Source organism: Phasianus colchicus, chromosome 4 (assembly GCF_987193195.1).
Source record: "Phasianus colchicus chromosome 4, bPhaCol1.hap1.1, whole genome shotgun sequence".
NCBI lineage: Eukaryota > Metazoa > Chordata > Aves > Galliformes > Phasianidae > Phasianus > Phasianus colchicus.
The window spans coordinates 59,155,254-59,179,561 of NC_143439.1; the positions used below are offsets into that span (position 1 = coordinate 59,155,254).

At 37.4% G+C, this 24,308-nt stretch overlaps 1 long non-coding RNA gene across 3 annotated transcripts; it reads left to right on the top strand.

Annotated features, from left to right (window-relative positions):
* The first annotated feature begins 761 nt into the window (after positions 1 to 761).
* LOC149918283 (uncharacterized) lies at positions 762 to 21,657 on the top strand. 3 transcript variants are annotated; one of them, XR_016466513.1, is made up of 4 exons: positions 762 to 1,601; positions 2,675 to 2,735; positions 6,644 to 6,716; positions 21,617 to 21,657. It is a non-coding gene; the product is annotated as an uncharacterized LOC149918283 (long non-coding RNA). The 3 variants fall into 3 exon arrangements; XR_016466512.1 differs by lacking the exon at positions 21,617 to 21,657 and adding an exon at positions 10,562 to 10,707; XR_016466511.1 differs by lacking the exons at positions 6,644 to 6,716; positions 21,617 to 21,657 and adding an exon at positions 2,833 to 2,912.
* The last annotated feature ends 2,651 nt before the right edge of the window (positions 21,658 to 24,308 follow it).

Below are 24,308 nucleotides of genomic sequence, written 5' to 3' on the forward strand. Positions count from 1 at the left end.
CATGTCAGAGTCACCTAAGGACGATAAGTGATTGCTTGGGCTCATTTGAGCCCATAAGGGAAAACAAACACTCTGACACTTGTTTTATGCAGAGAGCTGGGAACGAGCTGGATTGACTGATGAAATGCTTGAATGATTTGGGTGGGAAGTGCTGAGTACACCCAAGTTTGATTAACAAGTGGAAGCAGGATTCATTTGAAGGTGCCTCTGTGTTGCTCTGCCATATTTTACCTGAGACTTGCTGGACTTGCCTGTGTTGAGCTGTTATTCTGCCAACTGTGAGTACTCTTTCACTTGGACTGATGTTTTCCTTTCATTGTGGTTTTGTTGTACGTAGGGAAATAAACTGCTCCTATTCAAATACTGATGAGTAACAAAGAACAGTTTTGATGTAATTAGAATTTAAATGGACTGTAATGTATTATTCCCCATTATTCTGATTTAATCTATGTAATTGGCTTGTTTCTGATGGTTTGTTGCCATGCTTTGAAATGCTATGCAAAATATATTCAGCCCTGTAGTCATCAGAGGTGAACATCACTTATGTGAGCTTCATGTTTAAAATGTGTGGCCTTTCTATTCCTTCTCAGAAAGCTGGAAAAACTATTTTTTATTCTGTAAATTCTCTATGTAAATAGGGAGAAGAGAGCAACACATATAGTATATGAAACACACAGCTTATGAAACTGGCTAAAGTGATCAATGCTGTTTCTCCCACAGGATTGTTTTTTTCCCATTCTCTTGGGTGAACACAGTAAAAGCAATTTTGTCAGCAGGAGTTCTTATGTGTCATAAAGCCTGTTTGCCTGTGTTTTACTTAAGAAATGTGACTCGCCTGCATTGCAAGTGTTTTCCTTCAAGCTCATTTCAAATGGATTTTAATACTGGGAATGACTGATGCATGGTTCTTCCAGTTTTAAGATCTGCTCCTATTGGAAACGTTTTGTTGCTACAAAACTCTTGTGACTGAAGAAAGGGTAAGACAACAAAGTAAAGATGAAAAAGACCTCAGTGAGGTCAAACATACAAGTATAGATACACGTGTATTTACAGTTATTAATTTCACCAGACGCTGTTGTGGGCAGCAGTTGCACAAACAATAAGTAGAATTAACTGTTCACCTGGATGTTGTTTGACTTCTGATCATCAGAAATTTGGTTTCAGTCAGGATAAAAAAAGAGTTAAAATATAAAAATATGGAGGGATCAGGGGAATTAATGCTGTGGCATTTAAAGTATGGGGGGAAAAAAAAAAAAAAAAAAAGAGGAGAATTAAGAAGTAATACTTATTCTAGGTCCTCCACACTGCATGTTTGAGGATTGCCCCTTATCTGGTGGTGGCTCCTCCCTCTGATTATGAGGCAATAGTCTGCATCAAGCTATTGGTTCCTCTGCAGTCAACCTGCATGATGTGAGCATAGAGAGACTTAAAAATTAATGGTTTAGCTGATGGTTGGATAAGAGTAAGACTGGGATAGAAAGAAATTGCTCACTGCCTGTCATAGGCAGTCATTGCCCAGCAGATCTGGTGGTGCTGAAAGCTGTGCCCTCCTGGAGCACTATGGCAGTCACCACTTTCCTGGTGATGCCTCCACTGAACAAGTAAGACTTTCTGGCTCCCAAAACCTAGTCCCAGGCCTTAATTATACAGCTACTGAGACAAAGCATGGATGTGGCTGTTGGTACCCTGTTGCTCTTTGGATTGCCAGCGGTTCTAGGGGATCATGACATAACAGTTGGAATTACTGTGGGTTTGCTATACACCCCAAGAAACAAGCTGTGGCTATTCACCAGTGAGAATATCTTACTGTCTGGTGCTGCACAGAAAAGTTCCGTGAATGCTCAGAGCAGTAACAGAAGATCTTTGTTGTAAAATCACAAGAAACCTCTTTCTGGCACCCAAGAATATTGCACTGCAACTGTTTCATATGCCAAATATGTCTCCCATGTGGACATATTATAAATCATCTGTGTTTTATTAGAAAAGCACTACCAAGCTCTGACAAAGGGTACTCTCAGTAGGTTCGGTTGTTTGTTCCTGTCTTAAAAGAGGAATGTTGAAATCAGTTGTGTGAGCAGGAATTCCTGGCAAAACAAACCCCCAGGAATGCTGGAGACATAACTGTTTCTCTCAGCTAAACACTGCAGGGTCTTATTAAACTAGACCAGCCATCATCAGGGCAACTGCCCCAAAACTTGAGTTAATAGCCAAAAAAAAAAAAAAATTTCATGCAGAAGATATAGCACAGCAGTTTCTCTTCAAGGTGCACATACCTGTAGAAAGATGGGCTGTGCCCAGTAGTTATGAAAGCCAGTAGAAATCCTCCACTTGGCTTCAGCAGTTTTGGAGTGATGTCTTTATCCCCCCCAAATAGCTATTTATTATAAGAAAAATATTAAACTCCCACAACACTGGCCTTGCTTTCAAGGCAGTAACACCTAATTCTGAGCTGTTTGGAAGCTAAGTGTCACATGGAAATGGGTATTTAACACTTGGGGATTGCAGGCTAACCTCTGCCTCAAATTATTCTGGACTAATTTATGCTGGTATACATGAGCTCAGTATCTGTCCCTTGCTTTGCCTTCATTTCCCTTGCCCTCCCTATTCTTTTTTTTTCTTTATCCATTTTTCTAATTCCTCTGCTGTTAACCTGAGCAGTCTGTTTACAAACTAGATCTATGAAAACTACCGACAGATTCACACAACTGCTAAATGGAGTGAAGTCAGTGGAAGAGGTAAAAGCAACCGCTTAAGTTCAGAATAGCTTTTAATCAGAATGCAGGAGAAAAAAAGCATATCAGTATAAATCTACATTGATTCCCTTGAATCTAGGAAGATCACCTTGAATTTTGGATGAAAGCATCAAAAATGAAGCCTGTGTACTTTGGTCTTAAAAGAAGCTAATACAGCAGAGAGAATGAAATTTAGAAACTGGATTTTTATTTTCTTTTTTCTTCACAAAGACTGTAAATTCATAGTTTTTCATAGTTAAAATAGCTTTTGAGGGACAGATATTTTATAAAACCTAACATAGTCTTGCAAAATTTTTTGTGAGAAATAGGAGTCCTCACCTTTCAGTGAGGACTTTCTGGCTTTAACACATTCAGTAACTATCATGAAAGTGCAACTCCACTGCAGAACATAGGAAAAGCAATGGGCTTTTGGTTTACAGCAATGTACAGTAAGTACAGTCAATTCTCATAGAGGCATAGAACTACCTTTTACAAGGACATCTTTTTGGATTGCTATCATGGATTTTTTTATTCCCAAGAATAATTCAGAAAGCAGTTATTCTATCAACAAAAAGAGTGAAGATTTTTAAAACTTCTTTCCATTATGCATGAAGATGGGGTTAAAATAATTTGAGGGAAAAAAAAAATCTCTAAAAAACATCAGAAGGTACTCCCTAGTCGAAAATACAGGATTCTAAGGTGGGAAACTTGGCCTCCAAGTCTTGTCCTGAATGAAACAAACCAGGAGTTTGGGATATAGGCCATCATGTGTCTACCTACATGATGTATGTAAAAATTTGGCTACAGACTTTGTGATTTTTGATTAAAAAAAAAAAGAAAAGAAAAGCTTATTCTGGATCTGATCATAGAACCATAGAATTGTTCAGGTTGGAAAAGACTTTAAAGATCATCAAGTCCAACCGCAACCTAACCATACTACCCTAACTCTAACAACCCTCCACTAAATCATGTCCTTGAGCACCACATCCAAATGGGTTTTAAACACATCCAGGGATGGTGACTCAAACACCTCCCTGGGGAGCCTATTCCAGTGCTTATCAACCTCTTCTGTAAAGAAGTTTTTCCTGATACCCAGTGTAAACTTTCCCTGGCACAATGTGAGGTCATTTCTCCTCATCCTGTCACCTGTCACCTGTGAGAACAGACCAGCCCTGCTCTTGGTGTAATCACCTTTCAGGTATTAGAAGAGAGCAATAAGGTCTCCCCTCAGCCTCCCTTTCCCCAGACTGAACAGCCCCAGATCCTTCAGTCTCTCCTTGTAGGCACATTCTCCAAGCCCCTCACAAGCCTTGTTGCCCTTCTTTGGACCTGCTCCAGCACCTCAATGTCCTTTCTGTTCTGAGGTGCCCAAAACGGATCAGTTTCACTTTAAGAAATAATTTCTTGCCCTTGATGTATTTTGGCAAATACAAAAACTTTACTTTAAGAAATGACAATTTTCAACAGAAAATTTAAAAAAAATGCCAAGGATCATCTCTGCCTAAGTTAACAAGCTATAATGTACAAATATAGGCATCTAGTAGTTGAAGGCAAATTCTTGGGTTAAAGAATAATGATTATTTTTTATTATTGCCAGGAGTTCCGTGTATTTAATCTTTTGTGAATAGAAAACTTCATTAACATGAGAAAGCCAAAATTCTAAACTTGCCTTGGAAAAGCAGAGGAATAGTATTTGGAAAAAAAAAAAGAAAAAAAAAAGACGGAAAACTAACACTTTTGCTTCAGAAAGTATGAATAAAACCTGCTCAGAACTGCTAGAGTAAATCACTCCCCATAGCCTTATGCTCCATAGAGAAGAGTTTACATCAGAACCCCAAGAAATATGGAGATGTCAAATTCTTCTTTTTTTTCTCCAGAGGAAAAGGATGTTTTTGTGAAGTGCCTAAATTTTCTCAGCCTGTCACTCAAGCAATGTTGTTGGCAAGCTAGGCATGCTTTTCCAGTGCTAACGGAAGAGTGCCAGGTGGCAGCTAAGGATGGGAAAGAGCAGAGAAAAGAACTAAAAAAGCAGTAACTAGAGAAGCCTGTGGCAGAAATTCTTCCATCATGCACATTATTTTCCATAGCACTTAAAGACTTGGTAGCTTGTAGAGGATGGAAATGAAAAAATCTTTCTGACAAATGTAACTTAATAGAGGAAAACATACATGCATCATCATCTAATTCATGCTTAGTTTGCAGCTTAGCATGGAATTTTTACTGAAGTGCAGCTTTACTGTCACATGTTCAAATTTTGTTTCTGAAATTGTTTTTTCACATGGTTTAAGCTTTTTCTGAAACTGGAAATCATGCTGTTCTGAAATTATAAAAAAACTTGCTTGCAATGTGGTTTTATGATTTCTTCAACTTGCTCTGGGCTTTCCCTGTGGTAACTCTCAAAACGTGTCCTGCACAAAATTAATATAGAAGGTATGAAGGCATTGCTACAAAGGGGAAAGAATCATCAAAACCAGTAGTGACATTTCCCCCTTCCTAAAGCATTCTCAGGAAGTCTCCCACTGACAGTACTCCTTGCTGATGAAGGTAGGATGCTCTTGTTACCAAGTGACAGGACTGTCACAGAATATCTTATTTCAGAGCACAGTAATGGCAGTAGTATCTCAAGTCTGAATGAGCTCTTTGAGTGCCATCTCAGTGCTTTCCTTCTCATGGCTGGAGCAAATCTTCAGGACAAAACAAGCAAATGGAGCATTTGAACAGTCCAGAAAACATAAGAAAAAGTGCCACATACTATTTTGAGAGCATCCTTAGTCCTTCTCTGTGCTTTTTTGTTTGTTTGTTTTTAATTTTTAAGAATATTCCTGAAGTGTTTTGACTATATCTGTGAACAGCCACTTGGTAGGAGTTGCTCCAGGAGTGTTTGCACATATCTTCAGTGCTTGCATGTTCCAAAGTTGCTTATCCAGAAGTGATAAGCAAGTTGCTGACAAGCATGTTACCAAAAGTATTGGCTTTTCTGAGTGCATTCTGAAGAAAGTGCAGGTTAAGATCACCTTTTATAAATATTCTGTTCCTAAAATACAGTAAAAGAATCATTCAAGCAATAAACTGAGAATAATTTTAATATAAGTAAATATAATTTTATATATATATTTTAAAGAAACTATTAAAATCACACAATATCTCCAAGATAAAGCTTAGTGCCCAAAAGTTGTTTGGTATAATGGTGGAAAAAGGCAAAAAAGAGCTGAAGCCTGAATACTGACACTGCACAAATTCAATTGAGAAATGAAGGGTGTAAATGAGCAATGGAAATGGTTAATAAGCAGAATACATATCAAGGGAACTGTTAGATCTTGTCACTTGATGCTTTCAGAAAGGACTTTTTTTCCCGAAAAGAGGTGTATTAGCAAAGCACAAGCTACTGAGCTTACTGAAGGAGCTACTAGATGAAGTTTTATAGCTGGTATAATACAAGCAGACAAGGTAGATGATCTAATGGTCCATAGTTTTAAAATATATTAGTGCGGAGGTCTGAACTTACTGAATGCATTTATTGAATAAACAGTTTTCTGAGAAACCTGTGGGAATTAGGCACCTAAAGCCCCATAAAATTAAACCTTATTCAGTGTATTTTCCTGTCACATCTGTCCAACTCCTCTGCCTCTTCTTGCTATAAGTGCAGAATAAAACCCTCCTGAGAAAAAGCAGAATAATATTCTAAGTATTTTACTCTTTCTGAAACTCAGTGAATTCCTTTATTGACTCAAAACAAAATGTTTCTTAATACAAGATCAATAAACTGAAATTTGGTCATGTTTCTTAACATATAAGCATACTTCACTTCTCAATATCGAAGTACCTTTTCTTTAACTTTTAAGCTATTCAAATCTTGATACCACTTACAAAAAAAAGTTAATAATTCCCTTGTGTCTTTTCCTTTTCTTCAGACTTGACAAGTTGGTGGCAATGCTGTAAATTAAAACCTGCAGGCAGTGAATCCTGTCAATTCTCTGTGGCTAGGTAATATTTCTACATTAATGTATGTGAAATGTAGGAGGGATTTTTCATGTTATTCCACCCAGCAGTCTGGCTGTCACCTTTTGTCCTTTCCTACCACCAGTGGCAGTGATAGTTCCATGGGAAAAGGTGCAAGCTCAGAATGACATGAGACCCGTTAGTAGTGGGCTTAAATGCTCTGTAGTAGAGGGCTTAAATGCTCTGAATCAAGAAGAGAGTTATATATTGGGAACATGTAGGTACTAAGTACTTTCCTGAACGTTTTTGGTCTTCAGCTCCTCAAGTGTTTAAATGCCTACAAAGACCTGCACTGTAATGCTTTGCTGCTGTTAAATCACTGTCACAATCTAAGGTCCATTCTTATCCATCAGTCCACAGCTTGACTGTGTAGATATTCTCAGAGCACATTAATTATAATATTGAACATGAGCCAGCAGCGTGTCCAGGTGGCCAAGAAGGCCAACAGCTTTCTGATTTGTATTAGAAATAGTGTAGTCATCAGGAGCAGGGAGATGATCATCCCTCTGTACTCAGCTCTGGTGAGGCTGTACCTCAATTACTCTGTTTGGTTTTGTGCCCCTCACTACAAGAAAGACATTGAGGCCCTGAAGTGTATGCAGAGGAGAGCAACAAAGCTAGTGAGAGGTCTGCAACACAAGTCTTATGGGGAGTAGCAGAGGAAAACAGGATTGTTTAGTCTAGAAAAAGGAGGCTCAGGGGAGACCTCATTGCCCTCTGCAGGGATCAGCCTCTTCTCCTGGGTAATTAGCGACTGGAGGGGAAATGGCCTCAAGTTGCACCAGGGGCAGTTCAGGCTGGAAAAATCATTTGAACAATTAATACATTGGAACAAGCTGCCCAGAGAGGAATTGAAGTCACCATCCCTGGAGGCTTTCAAGAAACATGGAGATATGACACCTTGGGACGTGGTTTAGTGGGCATGGTGGTGATGGGCTGATGGTTGGACTAGAATGTCTTACTGGTCTTTTCCAACTTCAGTCATTCTATGACAGTGTACATTGCTGAGACTAAGCTGAAGGGACGTTGTCTCTAACAAATAACAGGAAAAACACTGGCTTAGATACACATGCTACGAGAATTTAACCACTTATCACCGCATGTTTTGAAAAATATTTTTTCTGGTGCCCAGCTTCATGCACCTTCTGTCTGGGAGACAGCACTTCAATTTTAACAGCAAGGCTTATATGTTTAAGAGTATTTAAGTGAACTGTGAAGGTCAGGGCCTACAATTCCTAAAGCCTCTTGAAAAATACATGATCACATATAGAGGAAAGTTGCCATGCCATTTCACACTAGACTTTAACAATGTTTTCCTAGGTAAAAAATGATCAGGTTTCTTGGCACTCTGACTTTTGCATTGTCTTTACATGCTAGCAGGATTCTTTCATGAGAGTTATACTTCCCAGCCACAAGACAGTGAATAATCTTCCTTATAACCAGGAGCATGTCTTTGAATACCAGCTCCAGGCTTCTGCCATCAGAATGGAGGGTTTTGTTCAGGAGTATTTTTTTCCCCTCTATTGCCCAGGATGAATCCCTGGAGCATTATCAGGAGACAAGATACAGTATTATCTCTGTAAAGCCTATGCCTCTATTTATTAGACCAGTTTGTTAATGTAAACTAAAATTAACTCAAAAATAAAGAAAAGTCATCATTAGATGTGTGTTAAAGATAGCCAGTTAAAAATAAACATCTGAGAGACTCCATTCTTTTTTTCTCCTGATCTTATTGGGGCAGACTTGAAACAAATTAAATGATTCATGAGTTCATCCTGGCTGGATGTCAGTATTTTTTTCCTGATACAAAAAGGTTAATGAGCTGGAAAGTGGTGAAGAAAACATTCTAAATGCTAAGTCTGCTTCCAGCAGAAGTAACTTATGTGCCAGTAATTTCCCTTCAGAGCTGCTGCGCTCTATGGTGTCAACAATTAGAGACTGATTAGTACATGGATTATCAACACAACGGGCTGCATTGTAATGCTCTTTCAAAAGTATTGTTAGAACTTCCATAGAATCACCACAGTTGGAAAAGACCTCTAAGATCATCCAGTCCAATTGTCCACCTATCTCCAATATTTCCCACTAAACCATGTCCCTCATCTAAACATTCCTCCAGAGTCAGTGACTCCACCACCTCCCTGGGCAGCTCATTACAGCATCTGGCCACTCTCCCGGAGAAGTAGTATTTCCTAATGCTCAATCTCTGCTGGAGATTCCCCTAAGGAAAGATTTTTTGGGTGTCTGTGGTGTTCCTGATCTAAAACAAGAAACTTAAAGGGTAGCATTGTAAAAGCTGACATATCCTGCCTAACACAACATCTCAATCCAAGATGATACTTCTTATGAGGTAGTTCCAGGATGGCCCTCACTGATGTTTTGTGTGTTTGTTTGCTTTTGTGAGAGTAGCTACTGATGTTGAACTCATAGGCTGCTTCAAGCAGTCCTGAATTATCCTTTGAAGTCCTACTTCAAATGTAAGGCAATAGTAATTTGTAAGATATTCCATCAAAATATTATTATTTTGAAATATAGCTGTAAGAATAATATTTTAATATTTGGGTTTCTATCTTAACTTCACCATCTTCTGCCAGGAGCATGCAGGATAGGATAAGATAAGGAAATTACTGCTAGAAGACATTTTGATAATTTTTTTCCTTCTCAAATAGAATAAAGGAGATGAGAACATTTCAGTGATAAACAGTGTCCTAAATGAGGTAGAGTTCTGTGCATAAGTGTATGAAAATCAGTAATAGATGACCCAGTGTATGGTTTGACTTTCATACAATATTTCTCTTGTATTATTATTTCGTGGGCATTGAAGTGTATAAGGCACCTACGAATACAAAAGGACAAACTTATAATGAGTAATTATGTCATTTACGACTTCCACTGGGTATAATGGCTGAAAATAACGGTTATGAAACACCTTTGAAGACTGTGCTGTAAATCCAAGTGCAAAGGCATGAGATTGAGACCCCTTGCAATGGAGGTGACTGTTGCCTAGGCAATAGGAAGGACATTTTCCATCTGCCTTATGTGGCTTTGCCAATAGAGTCTCTTTTTTCTCCTCACAGAAGTCTAGACCTGCCAGGATGAGAAAATGGCAGTGAAAAATAGATGTTCTCTCAAGGCAGGCTGACCAGATAGGAATTTAGCTTCCAGGGCAGAACTGTTAGATACAGATCCAAAAGCAGCTCTCACAGACCTTGGCACACTGAGTTTCATGTCTGGAGGGAATATGCTGAAACTTGACTGTGAGGGGAAAAATGCACCTGCACAGAACCTTATTATTAAAAAACCCTTATTATAAAACAGTGGTGTCTGAGTGGCAAAAGAAGCCATCAATTACAGTCTCTCTCCTTCCCTCCTCTTTTGTCATGTTGTCCCCACCCCCTCTCCCCCAAAAAGGAGAAAGGAGAAACTTACACTGGTTTTCTCTTACCCATGCATTTCTGAGGTATGCTTAAAATTAGCTCAGCACCTGCAGTATTAATATAACCTCATGTCAGTAACCCCATAGCTTAAACACATTTGTACTAATTTGTCAGCATCCTACAATTTCTACTATCCCTTAACATTGTTTTGCCTAAGTCCTCTACACAGTTTGTCGTCGTTACAAAGTCCACTTCAGAGTTTTAAGAATTTTTTGTAAAGATCATGCACAGCCTGGATGTGTGAACTCAGTTTTGCAAACATTTCAGGGAGGCCTTGGGAGAAGGCTGTATCAATACCTATCATTAACTGTAACTCTGCATGGAGACTTGCAGACATCTTCGTTATTTAATGCTTATTACTGCACATGAAAAAGCATCTTTTGTTCATTTCAGATGTTAATAATTCATCTCCTACGTCCTAACCCTTCCAGCATTCACCGCCTTTGAAGATCAGTTTCAATATTCACACAGCAATACATGGGTTCATTGTGGAGCCAGCTATTGAATATTTAGATTCAAGAAAAAAAATAAAAACTTTGTCAACCATATCATCCTTTACAAAAATTACCTGTCAGTATCATGGGCCTACCCTTTGATGGCCGCAATATATATGATAACAGCAATTACACGTTACCTGGAAGAATTCCTCAGGTTTGGTATTTTAAGCAATAATGCAGGCAGTATGAACAAAATGTATAATTCAGTAATATGTTGTCACTGACTGTTAACAAAAATAACTAAGGATCTGAGTGGTGTATGTCGTTATCAGAAGACTGAAAGGAATCCCAGTATAATCTCACCTGCATCTATTTCACATACTCCACATTTGCATTAACTGCATACAGTGAGTTCTTGTGATACAGTCAACTTTCAGCTAACTCAACAGAATGTATTTTCTCCGCCATAATTGAAAAATGAAAGAAAATTTGCAATAATTCTATTTTGAAGTTGGTATCTAGCTCTCTCAAAGCATCCACATCTTGGCATCAGTAGATGAATAACATATGACAATTATAACTGTATATCGATGTGACTGTTAGTATAAAACTTACAGTTCTCAGGGGATGGAAATCCTAAATACATTCTGATTGATTTAGAGACAGCTGTGAAGCAGAAATTATCTTTACCAAAAACAAAATGAAAAGCATAATACTAAAAGTGAGTCTCAAGTGACAAATTTGTGAGTGCCATGAAATATTATGACTCCTATACGACATAATCTAACCAGTTTTTCTCGTTTTTTTTTTTTTTCCTCTTGCTAATGCAATTAGCAATGAAAATATGTTGACCTTATAACCACGTGCTGACTTTTTTCACAGTATCACAGAATGGCCTGGGTTGAAAGGGACCACAATGATCATCGAGTTTCAAACCCCCTACTATGTGCAGGGTTGCCAACCACCAGACCAAGCTGCCAGAGCCACATCCAGCCTGGCCTTGAATGCCTCCAGGGATGGCGCATCCACAACCTCCTTGGGCAACCTGTTCCAGTGTGACACCACTCTCTGTGTGAAAAACTTACTTCTAATATCTAACCTAAACCTCCTGTGTCTCAGTTTAAAACCACTCCCCCTTGTCCTATCACTATCCACCCTCCTAAACAGCCCTTTCCCCTCCCTTTTTGTGTCAGTATTTGTAATGAGAAGAAGAAACAGTAATCAAGGTCTCATTCCTGCTAGGTACTCACTCTCTGGGCTTGTCTAAGCACAGCATGGAAGGCTTGTGGACTAACAGTAGATCCAAGAGCTGTCCTCTGGTGTTTGCAGTAAGAGGACAGGACTCTGAACACACACTTTCAATTAAACTTATACTTTACTGTTGGTCTGGATCATAGAAAACAGATGCAGAAATCAAGCCCTAAGTATGTAAATTGATAGTCTCCTAAACCTGTATTATTTAGACTTGTTTCTAGTAATATCAGTGTATTATTTTAATATAATAAAGCTTCCCTCATTGGATTTTGTTGGCAGTAGCTTCCTTTATTCCTTTCTCCCTCCCTTCTTTTCTCTTTTTGATATAATCAATGGAGGAAATATGTTAGCTATGCAGTTGTTTCTGACATAAACTTACATATAATCTCCATCAATCCTGGAAATTCCAGAGCACATCTAATTTAGTTGGTTTCCTACTGCTATTCACTATGAGACTTTAAGAGTATAAATTATGTCCTTGGAGAGATTAGACCATTACAGTTTATGCCTTGAGGGTCTGGCTTGAATAGACATTTTAAAAGGGAGACACCTAACAGTAAACAAATTATGCAAATTAATGAGCAGCAATTGTGTTGGAGACTGTTGTCAATTTATATTACCTTTGTCCTTGACTTTCAACACAAATTCTTAATTTGCCAATGACACAGATTTTAAAATAGACTTCTCATTTACAAACATAGCATTAACCACAGAGAACTGCCAGAATCCTACAGTGCAGAGGAGTGTCTTGAAATGCACCTGTTTCTTTTGATCTCTTGCAAGTGTAGGGGTGTGTGTGTGGGTGAATGTACATTTTAGGAGGATGCTTAGCATTTGTGGTTGGTCCTCAAGATGTGCAGTTAGGGTCAGTATCCTATGTAACCAGGGGAACATGTCATGTGAAGTCATGCTTTATCTACACTTTTGTATTGATAGAATTTCTTCCTTTTACATTTTTTAGTTCCTTACCTCATAGTAATGTACAGTATTAAAAAATAAAATACTGGAATTTTCACAGAAATACCTGATGACATTTTTCTATACTGCATACAGTTTTAGTCTTTTGCACAAAGAATCAATAAATCTGTAAAAAATATAACTTTTTAATAGCTCTAATATCAAGAAAGTAAATAATTAATCTCTATTAAATATTTTGCATCTGTACATATCTTCTTTTAAAACAGGGAGACTAAGATGCAGTTAAATTAAAACAAAAATTTCCACATTGGCAGAAGTCTTTTGAAAGTGAATATACATATAAGAGCCTTGATTTTGGCAGGAGCCTTGGATAATATGTGCCTTGATGTACAGAGCTACTGCTAGCTGTGCTACACTGTTGTAAAACAAGAGGATTTCCAAATGTTTCCCTGTAGAAGCTCAATCAGGACTTCAGGGCAGCCAGGAAGGCCATGTGAAGTACAAGGAGGCCTTGCACACAGAGCCACAAGGAACTTGTGGATTTTCAGGAATCTTTTCCAACAAAAGAAGTAAAAGGGTTTGAAACAGCATCTGAAACTAAATGGATAGGTAAAGCAAAGTCAGTCTGTCCATTCTATCTGGAAAATGTCATGCTGAAGGCTGAAATGCCATGATGATTTTGATGATCATCTTCCCTGCACCTCCAAAGTGTCCCAGAAGGTGCTCTCAAAGAGACAGAGGAACATGATAATGTAGATGATGGCTTTCAGGCTTTGTCTGAAATCATTTATGTGCCACTATCCATATATTCTGGCTTCCCTTTATCATACAGTAAAAAAGCAAGTAAAATGATTTTAACCTAAGACAGCATCTAATCAGGAGAATTAATTAAGTCAAGGGGTTAGCGGGAAGCAGAACTGTGTCTCCTGCAACTGTCAGTCTACAATGGATTGGAGAAATTAAAGGGGAAGTTTTCTACCTAACAGTATTGTTTCTGCACCCTCATCCTTTGATAAGATAGGTGAGACAGCATGCTCTACACACAGAGAAGTGAACTAAACAGCGTCACTTGTAAATGTGGTACTGATCAACGTGGTTTAGAGGTCATGGCGGTGATGGTTGGACTAGGTGATCTTCGTGGTCTTCTCCAGTCTTAATGATTCTGTGATTCTACAACTCTGATATAAAACAGATTTCAACAATCTGCAGCAGATAATACACGTGGTGTGCATCCCCTGTATGAAGTATGTATCAGTATTTGTCACTAAAGATATTATGGCAAAGCGTCTGTTTAATTTTTAAGTGATATCCTATCTTTCATTTAATGTTCAGTCCCAAAGGTATAGTTAGCAATAAATACACTAGTTGTGTGAATGGCATTTCTTGATGTGTGAGTATTAAAGCTCCTAATGAGATGATTCTTTGCAAAGCACGGCTGCTACAGCGTGAAGGCTTTATGAGCAAGTTGCCCATACGCAAAGTCGAAAAGGGGTAAAAGAGGGCTGTTAACTGTTTCCCTGAGTGAGTGGATGATTGAATGGTGGAAAATCCACCCTCTTTGGGAGTTCGTTCTTTTTGCTTACCATCAGAAAAACACTGGTTTCACTGAAATTTAAGGTACCTTTCAATAAAAAAAGAAATAAAAAAACCCAAAACAATTTCAAAAGACAGTTTCTGAAGTTTTGTCTGGACTAGACTTTAAAGAGCTAGTATGAAAGCATATTAGCTAACATGCTGACTAAGAGCCTTTTGATCTAAGAAGGCAAAATATTCTGCCTCATGCATCAGTTAAGCTGTAAAAGTTGGATCCAAATCTCTCCATGAGCAGATTTATCAAAATGTAATTAACACGTACTTTTAATCACACGTTAAACTCAATTTAGACAAAACCAAAGGGTTTGTAAGATTTTTGTATATAATACATCTTTCATAGAATCATAGAATCACCAAGGTTGGAAAAGACCTAAAAGATCATCCAGTCCAACCATTCACCCATTACCAATAGCTCCCAGCTTTCATATGTTCATAGTGTTTTTACTTGAAAATAGAAAATTTCAATTCTATAGTTGGTATCTGTGGTGAGAATTAATATCTTCATCCAGGAAAGAACAATATAAGACAGAAGAAGTAGTGCAAACAAGGCTGACAATAACAATATGTCATATACTCCTCTCATACACATCTCACTAAAAAAAAATATTGATTCTCATCAAATGAAGGAAACAGTCTGTTGTTGTCTTGAAAAATAGTAGTGAAAAATTAATATTTTAGGTAAATTGTTTTGTGTAAAACAGATATCAAGTGAAATTATTATTTGAAATTCTTCTATTTGTTAAGGTATGGTATTAGTTTTATCTACTTTATACCTGATTTTAATTTTATGCAAATATTTATCTCCCCCGTGAGACACATATAATCAGGTAAGGTGACTGAAGAAAAAGGAAGAATGCTTGAAGGAGCAGCAAAATAGCAAAAACTTTCTTCCTTCTTCTTAACTCCCCACAGTCCACTAAATATAGTTAATCAAATTGAAAGAATTAAAGACAAGGAAGGAAAAGAGAGAAGAAAAGGAGCTGCATACTTTGACGTTAGAAAAAACTTGGTGTGTTTTTATTATCTGCTGTGTCAGGTATCCATCAAAAAAGCTACCTACTCATTTGAGATGAGCATGATCTCTATCCAAGCAAATGAGCAGGAGATGTGGAGTAATTGTAGTGACTAAAAATCTTGGACTGTGTGAATGCAGTAGCTGACCTTCAGCATTGTGGTACAAGCCATTGTGATATTCAAGGTTGGACATCACTAGCTTAAATTAGCAGTTTATCTGAGTCCAAAAGGATGGAAACAGCTGCAGGGATAAAGGATGATGAATAACATGACACAGAGCAAATGTAACTGTGATTAATGGGACATCACAACTCAACAAAAAAGAGAACCAACTGTGGAAAGAGATAGCTACCACTACAAAGAGCAAATTATTGTCTAAGGTGATGTAATTAACTCCAAGATTCCCCATCGTTTGGTTGACTGGTTCCAGAGAGGCTTACTATTGTACCCAAAATAATGACAAGGTTGTGGATTCCTAGTTTAAATACTGGGCTATTAAGCTTCATTTTTACCCATTGCAGAGGACTGATAGAATGTCAAAGATGAAGATATGGCAATTTGTAATAGTACAATTACAATATACTGTTGTGACTCATTCAACTAATATTGTCTGTGAGAAGACAATTGAAGAAAGGCTTAAACCTAGTACACTGTGATTTATGGGGTTTTTCAATATTTAAATTCAAGACTTACCCATTGATTATAATTTTTGACACTGTATGAAGTCAAAGCAGCTTCCAAAAAGTGTTTTTTTTATAGAAAGTGTGATTAAAAGTGCTTTTTATTCGTTATCCTTATTAGTTACATCCTGGATGGACAAGTAGTATTTTTCTTTTTCTTTCCAAAGGACTATTTCAGTCCCTGGAATCCTCAGTTCGACTGCTTGCTCAAAGATACATTGATTCATAGTATATCATCTTCATCTATTTAGCATGACAAAAGCTTTATTCAGATCATTTGTTAGCAATTCCTGCTGCTTCCTTTCTTCAACTTAGAAATGAAGATTTATATGGCCCTGAAGGGAATCTGCTGACAACTTAAAAAATCGGAACTTTTCTAAAAATTCAATACCTGAAAACTGGAAAGTAGAGCCAGAATTTTAATTTTCTCCACTGTCTGCAGTACTTCAATCATTTTTCTAAGATGTTCTAAACGTAGACAAGTTAAACAGGGCACTCCCACTAATTTGCCATCCTTGTTTATAAAGCAGAAGTTCACTTAGCTGTAGATCAAAACTGCCAAAATTTGAAAGGCTTCTGGATGAAAACTGAGAAAGTTCAAACTGTTTAATGGTTGCACACTTTCTGGGTACACAAGTTTCCTCATTCTAATTTCTTTCTGACTTGTTCTTGCCTTGTGCCTTATTAAACATAGGTGCGTCTCTATCATTGTGGTGCCACTGATGCATGCCTTCCTGTGTCCTACACAAAAGCCTCTTAAAAATCTCATGACCTCAGAAAACATAACTTTGATTAGTCCTATTAATCTTACTGATTTTAAAATATTCTGTTATCTAAGTGTTTTGCAGCTCTTACAAATATGAGATGCAGTTCAGAAAGGCTAAATGGCTAAATGGTAATACATGGTATTTCTATGGTTTTTGTGGAGGTTACTTTGAAATAATACCATGGGCTATTGGTTACACACAGATTTTTGACCACTAGAGTGAGCATTTTTTTGTCTGCTCTCAACGTTTGAGACTGGGAGATTCTTGGGATAGATCTGTCACATTTATGTTCCTTTATCAGATATGATGCATAACACAGTTTAATCTCTCATTTGACCTGTAGGTATTACAGATGCATAAACAGGAGTTGGAGAATAATCACTCTGAGTAACTAAAACTGAATTGACGTTGCTTTTAAAACAATTCTTAGGGAAGGGAATGCTTCATTCTTAATTTTTTTTCACTTCTGTATTTCATGCCATGTACACAGTAATAGAATTATGTTTAAAATGTAGTGCACACAAGAAAATATTTTATTGTTAAAGAATCTACGAAAAACTAACAATTAGTTTTGGAGTCATTGTGATTTTATCATCTATTATCAGTTTCATTGAAAAAGACATTGAGAGAAATCAAGCTGGGATTTTACTGGTATTCATGCATATTCATACAAGCCAGGATCAGAAATGCCTCCATTTTTGTTTTGTAGAGGTGGAAAACTGATAGCATGATACTACCCACAGTATTAAAATTATTCACATAAAAATTATGCTAGCATAAGAAATTATTAAATTATATTTGAGTAACTAGAATGAATTGTAGAAATTCTGAAGCAAAATATTTGTGATTCAAAATTTTAAACAATTTTTGAACAAGCTAGACTTGCCATAAATGTCCCATTTCAAAAAGCTGTTAGGATTGCATCAGTGAAACTGCAGCCACCCATGGTGAGCTTGAATTTCATATCCAATTTGAATGAGAAGGGAAAGCTTGCACAGACGGCTGTTAGTTTTCTTATAGCTGCAGAATTCTCATTAGGAGAAAAAACTGTTACCAGTGGACAGTTTACTTGCACTAGTTCTTCACTTTAGTTTTCTGCATTATTAATAAGCAACAGATAGTAAATGTGATTCATGAAGGACTAACACTGCAGGTCTATAACAGAATGGTGTAGGTAACATTATGGCAGGTAGCCATCACATTTAGCATACGGATTGTCATAGGCATTCTACTTTAAGCAAAAATGAAATATGCTTTGCCATTACAGACTTAACCCAGTACAGATACTTTGCTCATAAATATTAAACGAAGCACAGCTTGCTGGAAATTCCATACACTAGTAGCTGGTGAAGACCCAGCAAGCTCTGTAATTCATCACGGAAAAAAAATTATGAACTCTTCTTTATTTTTCAATTGATGGATTGAGTGGTTTAATAAATTCCTGTATTTCATAGAGCATGTGCCTAACAGAAAGACAAACTACAACAGCTCCGTACAGGAAGCAGGCAGAAAGGGAGAAAAAAACAGTGCAGATCTACATACTGCAGTGCCCATTAAAAGCTGAGAATGGAATTATACTTGGAGTAAAATCTATACCCCACTGAAGGCAGAGACAAAAAATCCATTTTCTCTAATGAGGTGACCATGGCACCTCCTGCATTTGGCAGGATTCATGAACAGTTGCTTCACATTCTTTAAGCATACCTGTGTCCTTGACTAGGTAGGACCAAGTGTGTCTCTGTTGCAGATGGACAGTATTGCTGATGGTTATTTCCTACAGATGATGTTACCTAGAAAAGATCAGAACCAGTGCATAGTATAAACTCTTCCCCAGACTCAATTTATGGTTATTATTGCCATAAATAACCATTAAAATGTCTTCAAAAAGTGGGCCCAGACACTGATCATTCTTAAAATCTTCCCTGAACCTTGATGCTGTGGTAATTACCATTTAGCAGCCATGTGTTTTGCAAGCAATACTGACAACCTGCTAATAGCGCTACGTATTTTCTCCTCTGGTGGAAACACACTGAGAATTCATGTCTCAAAATGACCTCTGAACAAGCCCTGCCTTCAGGGCCACAGTACTACGCTGTAAGTTTGTATCCCGCCAGGTCCACAACAAGGTGGAATGGGGAAAATCCACTGATCTTTTCTCCATAGACAACAGGATTTGCTCAAGAAATGAAAGCTGTGCATATATTATCCATAGTCTTGTAAGACCAACATCCGTTTTCTTTGCTGGCATGATGGTTTTTGCAGTCTATTTGAATTGGCACTGCAGAAACATTGAAGGAAAGGAAGAAAACTGCATCCAGCCATGGCTGACATTTCAGAATCATAAGAATTCTACATGATTTATTGAAGTTCTATAAAGGGAGTCTAATCTTATGTTCATCAGCATGTGTGATCAACACTTGCTTTCTAAGTAATTAGATGAGGAGATCTCACTTGGAAGCTTCATCCTGTTCCCCAAAGATGGTGTGAAGACACTGCAGCTATGGAGATTACACAGAAGGTCATGCAGGGATACTGGGACAGCAGTACTGCAGAGAGTTTGTTCATTTGTCACATAACTTAAACCCCAAGCAACTTTTCTCTAACCAAAACTGTTTGGTGGCTTATCTAGTAATTTTGCAGAGCAATAGAGCCTATTTATTTATTTATTTATTTATTTATTTTATTATTATTTTTTTTTAGCATCAGGAAAACAGTAAGAGCAGAATTTTGACTACATAGGTTTTCTTCTTTTCTTGGACATCGGCTGTGCTAAAAAAGTGTTCTTTTTTTTTTTCCCCACGCCCCTTAAAAAGAGTACTAACCCTTTAAATCTTATTTAATCTAAAACCTTTCAAAGTATTTTTAGATCTAACATGGGTGTCAGCTACAGATTTACATATGACTCATTAGCTTTTGTACCCCAGATATTTCTGCTTACAAGACCTAGGATTTTTTTGGTCTATTTTAAATAGGCAGCAATATTGACTGTCTCTTTCTAACAACAGCACGTAAGGCTTCTTTGTCATGTCTAATGAATGGTGCTGTTAATCCTTAATTGTGTATTTATAGTTTCACTCATGATGAAATTGGAAGAAAATCATTTAAAAGTACTTACAGGAATGGCAGTAGCTGTCCTCAGGGACTGGAAGTTGCTAAGATTAATGTTTTTTACAGAAACAGATTGTAGGAAAAAAGAACTAGTAGATCAAGGTTTAGTCTATATATATCAAGTTGTTCTCGGTTTGTTATTTCTGAATAAGATATTGCCATCCTCATTGTGTGACCAGTCTTGTTTGGGAGGAAAAGTGATTTGTTCCTGTTTAATTTAAAGCATTTTGGAAACTCATTCATTTGCTCTAAAATAAGAACATGAACCTCAAGGTTATTCAGCTCTCATTTAGATTAAATTGGACAGTTTCTTTAAGTTGTCCTTCAAATACAGAAGTATAGAGACTATATTTTCCCTATTTTCCCCAATTACACTGAATATTAGCTGCCACTTTCTATATTTGCTAAAGATTTATTACAAATATGATTATGAGAAGAACTAGTGATCTTAAGCCTTAGAGAACACATGGCATTGTGCCACTAATAAATAGAGAAATGCACAGTACTATAACCTGTCCTTTTTCAGTGCTCTGTTACCTATTGGGACTGCTGTCTGCAGTGACCCTTAGGTCTTTTCCTAGTTTATTGTGCTCTGTTTAGAACTCAGCAACATGAAAGCGTATTTCATTTTTTCATTCCTGGATGTATTGGTTTGTAGTTATCCATCACTAATTTAATTTAAGGCTAGAACTGTACAATTAGATCTGCAGGTACACATTTCATAAATAGTGCAATGCGGTTATTGGATTTAAGAAGTGTGGAATGAAAGGTACGTAACCTGTGGCATTCACATTTTTCCAGTGTTGCTGCCTTTATAATCCATTGCAGGACAAATAGTAAATAACCTGAATTAAAAATATGAGACCTTCATCTCCCCTTCTTTCGTCCTGGCTTTCAAAAACACCGTGGAGCTGGCATTCCTTCATCCATGTGCCTTTGCAGGTCATGCTTTGTGTCTGAGCACATTACACGCTTTAGGAATCCCATTTGAAATTGATTTATCTCTTTATTTACAGCTTTTCACATGTTTTCCTGCAGGCAGAATTTCTAAGCCTGTAACTGAGTGAAGGTAAAAATTAGCATTTGAAGTAGGGTTACATATCATGGGGCTTAAGTTCAAAGCCTCAGTTTTAGGTGAAAATGAGTTTTCTGCATTCCTGCTTTTAAATATATATTTTCAGTGGATTTAGAAGGAGGTGTGACAGAGAGGGGGAGCTAACACTACAGTTCTAATATAATTTAACCTCTTTGAAACTGTTGTGATATATCACAACTGGCTGACAGTAAGTTCATGTTTTCATCCACTGGCTATATTCCAAAGCTAGTCTAGAATGCTGAGTTTTGATTTGACAGAAAACAACACATGATTTTTTTTAGAATACCAATCACTATCTCAGTTCAGTTCTTACAAATGCATATCTTAAAGGAAAATGCTCTCAGTATACAACACACAGTTTACCAAGCTGCAACTACTCAAGACCTTCACTGATAACCAGATTTAAATGTGTCCAAAAATACTGAAGTACAAACTACCTATGTCTTTTCTCCAGTAGGATTTTACATCACTGACCTCTGTATCACTCTGCTGTATATATACATTTCTGTAGCATAACCTAAGCCCATAGGATGCATATTCTTTATACTGACATACTTTGTTCTCACTCATGTTTCCAACAGAATGGTGATTGCTTTTCAACATCAAGCAGTGTATTTAGCAGGTAAGCAATATGCTGGAGCTGGAAAGTTAGGGACTGCTATCTGCTGAAGATACTAGTACTGCCTAGGTACAATTGGACTAGGTATTTCCTTTCCTTAGAAGTTTTATCTTCTTGCTGGAACTAACAATACTGTTTTCTGTTGTACTGTGTTTTCAGAGCAGCTCCTGAGGAGCACTGTAAAAAAGGAGGCTATTATTACTTCCTAGAGGAGACAGACTTTGAAGTTCAAAGACTCTGTACTGAGATACAAATATCCCTTTCCATGCAATAATTTCCATCTTTCTTATGAAAAGGCACTCCTAACAATGGGATGGATAGCAACTAAAAAGACTGAGAAGTATTCTCTTGATCAGCAGTACATACTTAGATCAATTAAGGAGAAATTAACCTATCTCCTAATCAAATGGTTTCGTGAACAACCAGTAGAGCATTACACTTAAACAATGTATTAGGTACAAGCTTATGGTTCAGCCAAATGCTTTGGTACTTCAGGTATCATATCATATCATAAATATTTTCAGCCTTCAATGGTAAAAACAAATTATCAAGCAGGTTTTATAAAGGTAAAGAACAACAGTGGGAGAGTAATAGGAAATGATTTATCAGAAGCTTTAGAGAAGAAGGTGGAGTATTGTTCTTCATTGCTTTCATTAATTACATCCACTGAAATATGATAACTATGACTGGAGTAGTGTCAAGATGTTCCCACCTTTACCTGCTCAAACTCACTGGTAGATTTGTATCACTCACATGATATACATGGTCTTTTTTCTTGTATACATGAAAGAGGCAGAGAAGTCGCATCAAAGAGGCAGAAAAGTTTGGCAGAAAATACACCTCTGTGTGTTTCACCTTATCCTCAAATATCAGAGGGGCTGGAGGCAGCTGAGCTTAGATTCTGAGTGATGCCCAGTTTGGTGCTATAATCCAGTCTCATTCAATATATGAATTAGCATGATTACGGATTCAAAAATTGTACACTGCCCAATTCATCCAGTCATGTTCAGATGTGCTCTCATGACCACCTTTAAGGAATTTGGCTGTGCCCTATGAGAACTCTCGCAGCTAGATTAGTGAATAGCATAGTTTATTAAAGCAACAGATTACAGAATCTTTTGGATTCTCAGTTATAAATGCACTGTCTTCAAAGCATGTGAGGTTAACCAAGAACATGAATAATATGTCTGACTACAATTGCATTCAATCATAGAACATCTCTACAGAGATTTGCCAGGGACTCAGGGACTCACTCAGTATAACTGAGTTTGTGAATCTTACTCAGTATGTATTCTCATATGGGAGTGGAACGAGAGGCTTGGCCTGCTGACCGGTCCTGGAGGTCAACAGTGTCCTCCTGACTTGTTTGAGATAGTATCTTCCTCCCTTGCCTGCAATGGTACCTTCCCCTGAAATTCCTTCTCTCTTAAGCCATTTTTATACTATTTTCTTAATTTCAGGTGGAGCTTGAGTGAGTATAGACAAATGTATCTTTGTTTTGCCAAGTTCACTCAAAAACATATTTTTGACAGAAAGGTGGAAAACTGCTAGCTCAGGGCTGGCTCAAAAAAACAAAAACAAACAAACAAACAAAAAATCCCAAGATAGTTTATTAGTCCTAATGCTATCATTAAGTTCATATCCCTGCAAGGCTGTTCGTGCAGTTTAGCTATAAGACCTCCACCCTTCTTTGAACTACATGTTATTTTCTTAGTTTATCAGGCTCCCCTGGTGCTTGCTAGCAGCTAAGTTCTCAGGTCACGTTGCTTAGGTAATTGTCATGAAATGGATTATCCACCACATTCCACCCTAGAGGTTTACCTTCTCTCAAGCGGTGGACATATCAATAAGTACCTCCAGTAAATATTCCACATTGAATTAGTGGAGATTGTCTATCCTGAAGAAAACAGGATGTTCGACTTCTGTTGGACAGATTTTACAAAGAAAATTCAGCTTCCTAATATAAAACGCAGTAAATCATTATGAGCTAAAACAGGAATCTGTGAGTGACATTAGTTCCATTTATCAATAAGATCTCTCTTGAACAGATTGTTCCCCTTTCCTAAGCTACTGTCCACACAAGAATGAATTATATTATTAAAATATTTTGTTATAATGTTTGTTGACATTCCCTTAATTTGGTACTAATGGCTTTTCCTTTCAGAACAATGCAAGGAAAGAACCACTTTCCCTGACAAAATAGATGTGGGACTTATGTTAAGGGTCAGTGTTGCAGCAGCAAAGAACAGTGCAAGTTTTTAAGGTGGACGCATGCAGATATATTTGTCACACAACTGAAACTATACATTAAAAATCACTGCATGCACCTCTACTTGCACGGAGATAACATATTCTAGTATCTGTTCTCCATATAAAAATAAATATCAGAAATAATGGTATTTTAAAGCACTGCATGCTTCTTCTTGCTTGTATATGTTGATTTACACACATGTGGTTTGGGGGTAGCTCAGAATCACAGTTTGGCTTCATGCCCATAGGGATCATTATCTCTCTGGAGCAAACTGAATGTTATTTTAGTTTATTTCAAATGTTAGGCACACCTAGAAGCTAAAACTCCTACCATGTGAAAATGGCCAGGAAACATCTTAGGCAGTGAAAGCCTAGGTCTGCATTTTTTTTGCAAGAGCTGCTGT